Source organism: Glycine max, chromosome 20, assembly GCF_000004515.6.
Source record: "Glycine max cultivar Williams 82 chromosome 20, Glycine_max_v4.0, whole genome shotgun sequence".
NCBI classification, from domain to species: Eukaryota; Viridiplantae; Streptophyta; class Magnoliopsida; order Fabales; family Fabaceae; genus Glycine; species Glycine max.
This window is the reverse complement of record NC_038256.2, coordinates 8277838-8287180: the sequence shown is the minus strand read 5'-3', so window position 1 is coordinate 8287180 and position 9343 is coordinate 8277838.

Below are 9343 nucleotides of genomic sequence, written 5' to 3'. Positions count from 1 at the left end.
GAATCCTCATTCTTTCCCCCGAAGCAAAGGACAGCGGAATCTCCTCAAGGGAGAGCGAATAGAATGCTAAAACCCAATTTCCCAAAGAAAGGGATGGGGAAGGAGAAAAAAAAAAGAAAAAAAGAAGAAGGAAGAAATGGAAAAAAAGAAAAAGATGAAAATCAAGAAAAGAACAGAAGAAAGGAAAGAAGGATTCCCGATCAAAGGTCGAAAAGAAGTGAAAAGGGAAAAGAAGCAATTCTCGATCAATGAAAGAAAGAAGACAAAAATTCTTCAAAGCCAGATTGCCACTCAGAATCATTCTTGACTGGCAATATCCCACCCCACATGAACAAAGAGGAAAAGACCGAAACACCCAGCTTTCTCTCCAAAAACGCTAACCTCGAGAAAATCCTATTGGTCCGTGATCGTACGTTTGATCTATGATTCGATAGGAAGTCGCGTGCAAAATAGAGTCATGGTGCAGTTATGGTTTGGGAATAGGATAAGACACTTGCCTTGTGAGTTTTATACACTATGAGTGATTTATTTTCAGCTTAGCCCCATGTTTCCCCTGCGTGTTCATTTGAAAGCTAGAAGTTGGCATCCTACCCTTCGTTCTCGGTTACAAGGAAGATTACCCTTGGCACAAGTATATTGTTTCTCTAAGATATGGTGCTCTCACGAATCATTTATTTTTCTTTGCAAAAAGCATGTTATCCTTTTAGGTGGAAAAACCCGGTGGACCGTTCAGTCTCACCAACACCCTTTTTCGGAGCCACATGAATGTTATTGCTTAGGGCTGTTCATGTGTCCTCCACTTTCGAGTTTGGAGCTGTGTTTCATGATTGCCTAAGTGAGGACCCTCAAGGCAATCCTCCATTCTCACCCTTTTTCAGAGCCACATGAATGTTATTGCTTAGGGCTGTTCATGTGTCCTCCACTTTCGAGTTTGGAGCTGTGTTTCATGATTGCCTAAGTGAGGACCCTCAAGGAAATCCTCCATTCTCACCCTTTTCCGGAGCCAAATGAATGTTATTGCTTAGGGCTGTTCATGTGTCCTCCACTTTCGAGTTTGGAGCTGTGTTTCATGATTGCCTAAGTGAGGACCCGCAAGGCAATCCTCCATTCTCACCCTTTTTCGGAGCCACATGAATGTTATTGCTTAGGGCTGTTCATGTGTCCTCCACTTTCGAGTTTGGAGTTGTGTTTCATGATTGCCTAAGTGAGGACCCTCAAGGCAATCCTCCATTCTCACCCTTTTTTCGGGGCCCCATGAATGTTATTGCTTAGGGCTGTTCATGTGTCCTCCACTTTCGAGTTTGGAGCTGTGTTTCATTATTGCCTAAGTGAGGACCCTCAAGGCAATCCTCCATTCTCACCCCTTTCCGGAGCCCCATGAATGTTATTGCCTAGCGCTGTTCATGTGTCCTCCACTTTCGAGTTTGGAGCTGTGTTTCATGATTGCCTAAGTGCGGACCCTCAAGGCAATCCTCCATTCTCACCCTTTTTCGGAGCCCCATGATGTCATTGCCTAGCGTTGTTCATGTGTCCTCCATTATCAAGCGCGAAGCCTCTGGTGACTGGGAAGCACGTTATTCTGTTGTTTTCCGGATCGGTTCCTTCGCCAAATATGTGTATATGTATATTATATTTGTTGTTCTTGTTGTTGTTTATATTTTGTTTTGTGCAGAAGAAAAAAGAAGGAGTAGAGACGAGAGTCGTCATCATGGAAAGGGTAGGGCGGACGAAATCAGTGTCCTATCTTTGCTTTCCTCTTATCTCCGATGAGAGGTAAGTAAAGAGGGGCAACTGTCATACCCTAATTTCCTCTTATCTTTTAGTAAAGTAAAGCGAAAAATCAATCGGACGTTTTCTCTTTGGGATTTCTCATTCTTAATTGAATTGACTAATAACTAAAGTAAAACTAAGGCTAAAATCAAACTCGCCTAGTCAAGCTCGTCCACAAAAATAGGTTTTTGGAAGTTTATCATTTCAGTTTCTTACTAAGTAAAAAGGATCATTTTTAAGGTCCAACGCCTTAAAATGATCACCTTTCAAGTAAAGAGAATCACTTTATCCATGCATAAGAAAGAACTACGTAGGTCTGATTTCCTCTCCAAAGGAGGGTACGTAGGAGCAAAAGCCCCGCTTTTGTCGACCTCAAAAAATAAAAAGAAATAAAAGTTAAGGTAACACAATTTCCACAATTCTAAAAAATAGGTTGTTGTCCTTTGAGACAAACGTGAGAGGTGCTAATACCTTCCTCAAGCGTAAATACAACTCCCGAACTTAGAATTTTCATCTTGACCGGTTTCCTTCGGTTTTTCCGACGTTTTCTACAAATAAACGTTGGTGGCGACTCCGCGCATCTTTCCTCCTTTGGAAAGCGCACCCGTGAGCCTCGCCCTCGCTCGCCCGCGAAGGGCATGTTGCGACACACTCCACCCAAATCTTACTTTCAAATTCACCAAAGCTAACACCCTTGATAACCGTGTGTATTTAGTGTATCCGGTATACAATGGTTTCTTTGAATCAGTATCTAACTTCTCATAATAAGGTGCTTGTGCTTGCCTAAAACCTTCTTGTCCAGGATCACGTAGCATGCTTTCTATACAATCACCAACTTGCTCATCAACTGGACCAGTTGGAGGGGTTGATGAAGTTTTTGGTAACTCACCATGCCATATCCATTTTGTATAAGTAGGACAGATACCATGACATATAAGATGTGTTATAATATCATCCAACGATTGTCGTCACCCATTCAAACATTTAACACATGGATAGAAGTATAGTCCACCAATGCCTGCTGCATTTTTTTTAGAAAATTGCAAAAAAGCTTCAACCCCATTCTTGTAGTCTTCAGTTATGCGTGGCCTATTCATCCAACTTCGATCCATTTTTGGTGTACTGTCATGAGAGGTACATTATACTATATGCATGTGAACCTTTTTCTTTTCATAGAAAGGTGTGACCCTACCTCATTCAGGAAGACAATTTTCCACTTCATTCAAACAAACAAGTTAAGACGGTTATGTTAAATTTGAGTAAATTTCAGCAGCATTTCGCTTTGGTCTCCAAGTACACGACATGAAAGCGGTGACATTAATTCACCACGATCATGTATGGCTCGCTCAATGAAGTTGAATAAATACTACACAATAGTTACATGTGAACCAACAATATATTAATTAACAACATAACGATGAGAATGACATACATACCTCAAAATATGCCACTGACGAACTGTTTGTTATCACTAACGATCAAAGAAGAAAAGATGATTGTATCTTAAGTCAACGAATAAGTACTTTTGGGGTAGCCTTCAAAGATGCCACACGTTTGAGCAGCACTACCTACAAATGGCACAAAATATTAAACAACATAGTACCAATAAAATTGTGTAACGAAAAATAATTTAAACTCTTATAGAACATGTGTATTTGTCATGCAGAAATAGACCTATGGCTATCTATAATAGTATTTGCTATCTCTAACATAATTTGTATGTATTAAAGTGCAATGTCTTAATGGGTTGACTTACTACAACTTGTTGTTAAATGATGACATGCTCAATTCCTAATGTATTCATACTAGAAGAAACAAATATCAGACTTGCAATCACCTAGTCATTCAAGGTATGAATCAAACTGCAATTCATCAATGTGTCTTCTAATATGCTGCAGCCAGTAGCCTATGTAATGACAGAGAAACTGTCTCAGCACCTCCATGAGAAACCACATAAGAATAAGCAACTCCAAGCATAATAGGCACTACATAATTCATCAAGATACAGTTATGATTGGAAGTGGTCCCAACAAAGACAACACTTTAGTGTTCCTCCACCACCATATTCAAATCCAGGGTAGCAGGGTCAACATTCGAACATGAAGTTCGTTGTTTCTGTTTTTCGCAAACAAAACATGCTCAGTTCACTTTGATTTGTATATGTCCTAAAGGAAGTGCCATTTTCTAGAATTTATGAACAAGCGGTTAGTCCTTGCTGACCAAAGTATGCATTTGTGTAGGTCAATGCCTGTGGCAGCACTATGTCACATATTCTAGAAATGATTCTGCAATGGCAGTACCAAATTGTAATAATGTAATTAAGATGCCAAAAATTCTACAAACATAGTAGCATTATTGTTTCATTTCTCCTTTGATCTACTCCCCACCACTGTCCCTGGTTACACCACTATCATTATTTTTAAGTACTTTGCGGCTTTTTCACAGGTTGACACATGAGGGTCACTTGGGTGCTCTTTGACAAATCCCGGTTCAGCAGCTAATCATGAAGTCAGACAAATAAGGGACACTTGGGTAAGGAAACATGTTTGTTATCTGTAGGATTACAAGATTTCTAAGATGGGTAAAAAAATGGTTGACAAAGCGATTAAGGTTCCTAGACCTAACCAAAACTCGTTTGTTGTGTCTAACAAAAAAACCGAAATTATGTGCAGGTCGTGGCCTGGAACAATGGTGGCCAACTGAATCAGAACTTGTGCAACTAATCCATAATAATCCAACTCTTCAATACCAGAGCCATTGAAAAGAAGAACATGCTTTACTACCAGAGCCATTCTGTCATCCACTAGAGAAGATGTCTTCAAGCATTTCAGCGAATGAAGAGCTCTCAAGGTAAGTGTAACTAAAGTAAAAATCCATTTACTACTTTGTCTTCCATTTTGTCATTTTGATGCTTTTCTTCACCTAGGTGTAGTTATTTTTTCCCTCCATGTGTTTGGTATCTTTGGGCTGGTTTGTTTAATGTTCATTAAGGTGTACTTATTATCTCAGGCCTGCAAAATTTCAATAAAGACAATGTTGCCTCGGTTGTCACTACTGCAGACAAGGTTTTGTTCACTTCTCTCTTGTTACTTTTTTTTGTTTGTAGGTCATGCACGATTCATCCACGGAAAAATAAAATCTAGAATCCATGCATTGGTTTTGTATGTAATAGTTAACATATGGATAGGATAACCCAAAATCTATTCATATGAATTATTCTCCTCGAGGTTGACACTTGAATTTTAGAATGATCTTGTGTTTGGAGTTAGAACAACTGGACCACAACTGCCTCTGCATAACTCTTCAATAAAAAACCAGTGACCATATTGTAGATAGTAACTTTTCATGATTTCCTCTGTAAAATATTTCACATTTCAATATAAACTACCATACTAATGTCAAGTATGTTTTGTAATCCTTTAATTTTTCGTTCCCCCCTCCCCCCTTTCTTATTTCTTTTCTGAAACCATTACTGTCATAGATATATATGTATCCAACATATATTGAGCAAATACAAATCCCAATCTGAGGTACCAAGAGTGGTGAAATACATTATGATAAGCCAGTTGAGTCACTATTATTGGCTAATCACTTGTTTTCCTATCTTTTGTTATGCAAAGTAAAAACAATTTTTACTCTTTCAATAAATAGGAGGGAAAGGGAAACAAGGGAAAGAAAGAAATTTTTTCCAAGAGAAGGGTGTTTCCAATATAGAAGATAAAACTTATGGCTCAGACAGAAGAGGGTAAGAGAGCCTAGAATGGGAATCATGACATGAAGTCTTTTGTCAGAGGGTCAAGAAGTGAAAAATCATGTATGACATGACCAAAGATTCTTTCAACCAAAATAGAAATCCTAGACTAGTCCTTTAAACCCTAACCAGATTCACCAAACCTCATTTTCTAGAAGGAGGGGAAAATCAACTAAGCAAATTTAAACTTTCAGACCATTTTATTATCTTGGGTGCTCACAGATTCTGAGCTTGTTTGGGACAGAAAGCAGAAACTTGATGCATGATAAACTTTTTTGTTTCTCATGCTACAGATAGTATAGATGCCTTTTTCCTTAACTGTTTTACCAGACATGAGTGTCAGAAACTGTTTTACCAGACATGACTCTCAAAAATACTAGAGAGAAGGCAGAGTTTGTTTGTGAAAGTGAAGACTACAATGACATAACTTCAGGTAGTGGTTTGAAGAGTTGGAAACTTTAGTTACCTGCCTTGAAGGATGTTGGTTTTGACGCGAGTAAATGGATTTCAGCAGTTAATGCTCACAAGAAAAATGGCACAACACAGAAGACATGGACAATATAGGTCCTTCTTCTGTGGAAAACAACGATGCCTAAGGGGTGGAAACATTGTTCAAAGGGAATAGCATTGAGTTCATATTATTGTTCATAATCTGGTACACTCAACTTCAAATTAAACATGCGCATAGACAGGGAGTACAAGGTTGTGATGACCTACTAGAATTTTATGTTCTATAATTGTACTTGTACATGCTTATCAAGCTAGGAATAAGTTGAATTGTGTTTTTTAAGTCATGGTTTTTAAATTTACAATGTTGATAAGCAAAAGCTGAAGTAATTTTTGTAAAAAGATATGCTCCTGTCTCCATGGTTTTTGTGCTTTGTTTCATATGTAAGGTTCGTATTATTATTCAGTTTATATGTATTGGTTACTGGTTTTACCATATTGTGTTTTGTGTAGGTTAACAAATTGTAGCGGGAGAAAAGACTAGAGACTAGTGTTGACTTCAACCTTAATGAATGATACAACATAGAGGTTGTAAGAATGTTAGAGGGAGAAGGGCTACCTAAAAGATGGGAGGAATGGCAGTATGTGGAGGTCAATACAAGCCAACATTATGCAGGACTACAAAGAAGAATGAAATTGGAAAGGAAGGGAGGGAAACAACTCACAAGTGATGAAAGCAAAGCTATATGGATGAATTTGGGGTACCCTACTCAACTGTCTGCCTGCTACCTTTGGTTACCTTTGTTTACAAAAGGTAAAATTCACAAGTTTCTTAAAAGTAAGGGAAACTCGATAACAAAATAGTTAATGAACAGGCCACGGGAGATGGTACTGCTCTCATATTATGTTCAAAGATGGAAAGGAGAGCCATAAAGTTGCTGAAACCGTGTGTCTGAACTACACAATGGAGTTTAGATAGACTGATTGCAATAAATACAAATAATTGTAGCAGATCTCATTTCTATGTACATGGTATGATATGCCTGTAAATTAGATCCTAATAAATACAAATAACTACTTTGTTCATATACTAAATTTATATGCTACCACCAAGCAAGGTATAACAACGACACAAAAACAAAAAAAAATCAAACATAGCCTGAAGTATTCTAAAAGGGTTAATTTAGTATGAAATTTACTCTTTATGCTAACCTTGTCTAATGCAAGACTGAGGCACTTCTTTGCTGCAGTTAGATCTTCTTTTTTCCAAATGCAGTTTCCTAAACGTAGCCAAGCATCTGCAAGATATGGGTTTAACAACACACATTCAATGGAGTCATCCCTCATATAGAAAAAAAAACATTCTAGTTGGAACTACTGATTAATATACTAAGCTGCTAGTTGACATCACAAACACGGACACTGAGACAATATACATTTATGTATAATGAATGTATTTTTTTTATAAAAAAATTGTTATAGGGTAATACAAACTCATAATTATTGATAAATTTTTAATTTTGTAGAAAGGGCCATCTTCCAACAACTTTGGTGTGTTTTTTTTTCCTTTTGGAATTTTTGGTCAATAGTGATTTAGGGGATAATTGGTTTATTTCTGGAGAAGTTCTAGTAGGCAGCCAAAATAATAAACAACAGAAGGTTAATTTCATAAGGAGACAAAAAAGGGGTAGCAAAACAATATATACCAATAATGGAAACTCACACTCAGAACTCAGAAACTTAGCTATATTATCTTCTGCAAAATCTACACAAATCCTAATGTGTGCATGCATGAAAACCAATTTCAATTTTCAAGTAGCAAAATCTCCAAAATGGAAATGATTATTCTCAACTTTAATATGTAATGATGGAAGTAGTGATATTACTTGATGTAAGCTCCATTGGAGCTTATAGGCCTAGGATCTTCTTCATCAATGGATTCCTTTGCTTCTTGGAAGATAAATGACAGCAAAATGGAAAAGGAAGAGATAGAGGAGACGCCACTTCAAGGAAAAGATGAGTCTAGAAGAAGCTCACCACCATAGGAGGCCATGGATAAGAGCTTGGAGGAAGAAGGAGATGAATGAAGGGAGAGGGAGAGAAGAGCACGAAATTTTGTGCTCTAAAAGAGCTCTAAAATCTGAAGTTAATATTCAAATGATCAAAGTTTTCCAAAAAATGCACACACATGACCTCTATTTATAGCCTAAGTGTCACACAAAATTGGAGGGAAATTCAAATTTCACTTGAATTTGAAATTGAATTTGTGGAGCCAAACTTTGGAGCCAAAATTTCACTAATTATGATTAGTGAATTTTAGTTATGGTTCAGCCCACTAATCCAAGATCAATTCCAAGATTCTCCACTAAGTGTGCTTAGGTGTCATGAGGCATGAAAAGCATGAAGGACATGCACAAATCGTGACTATATGATATGGCAATGGGGTGTAGTAAGCAAATGCTCACCTTCCCCTCTAAAATTTAATTGGATTGGGCTTCTACCAATTCAATTAAATTTATTTCCAACCACACACATCAAATATTCACTTAGTGCATGTGAAATTACAAAATTACCCCTAATACAAAAACTAGTCTAGGTGCCCTAAAATACAAAGGCTGAAAAATCCTATATTTCTAGGGTACCCTACCTACAATATGGAGCCCTAAATACAAGGATCAAATATAATGACATCCTAGTCTAATATGTACAAAGAGAATTGGACCCAAACTTGGCCCATGGGCTCAGAAATCTACCCTGAGGTTCATGAGAACCCTAGGGCCTTCTTCAGCAGCTCTAGCCCAATCCTCTTGGAGCCTCTTGCTCATGGCTCTAGTGACTGGTCCCTTCCTAGGGAGGATTGCATCATTACTACTAAGAAAGTTCAAACTGGAAGTAGTCATAAAATACCTAAGTACCTAACATACATTAGGAAGCTTTTGGCTACAAGGTATCACATTGCTAAGCAAACAAGACCAGGCTACTAAATAGTGATATCTTTTACTAACACAAAATGGTGAGTCAATTTGTAACCTTGAAGTTCAATTGAATTCAATGACAAATTTATTGGATATTTATTGTTCTGTTAGGCTAAAATACCTGATTCACTATTGTTGCAACTAGCTACTGTAATGATGGTCATCACTTTAGTATGTCATGTGTGTAGTTTCGCACAAGTTCAAAGATATGTGTTGTACCTTTATACATTTGAAGCTGATAATTTGTTGTTTCTTTCTTCAATTTCAGGGATGGATTTGTACAAATTATAGTTCCTAAAGTTTGACTATGACTGAGCAATATTAATTTGTCAAGAAATGGAGAAGACCTTTTCTGACTCACTCATATACATATTGTCAAGAGCAAAGCTAGCATCTAACC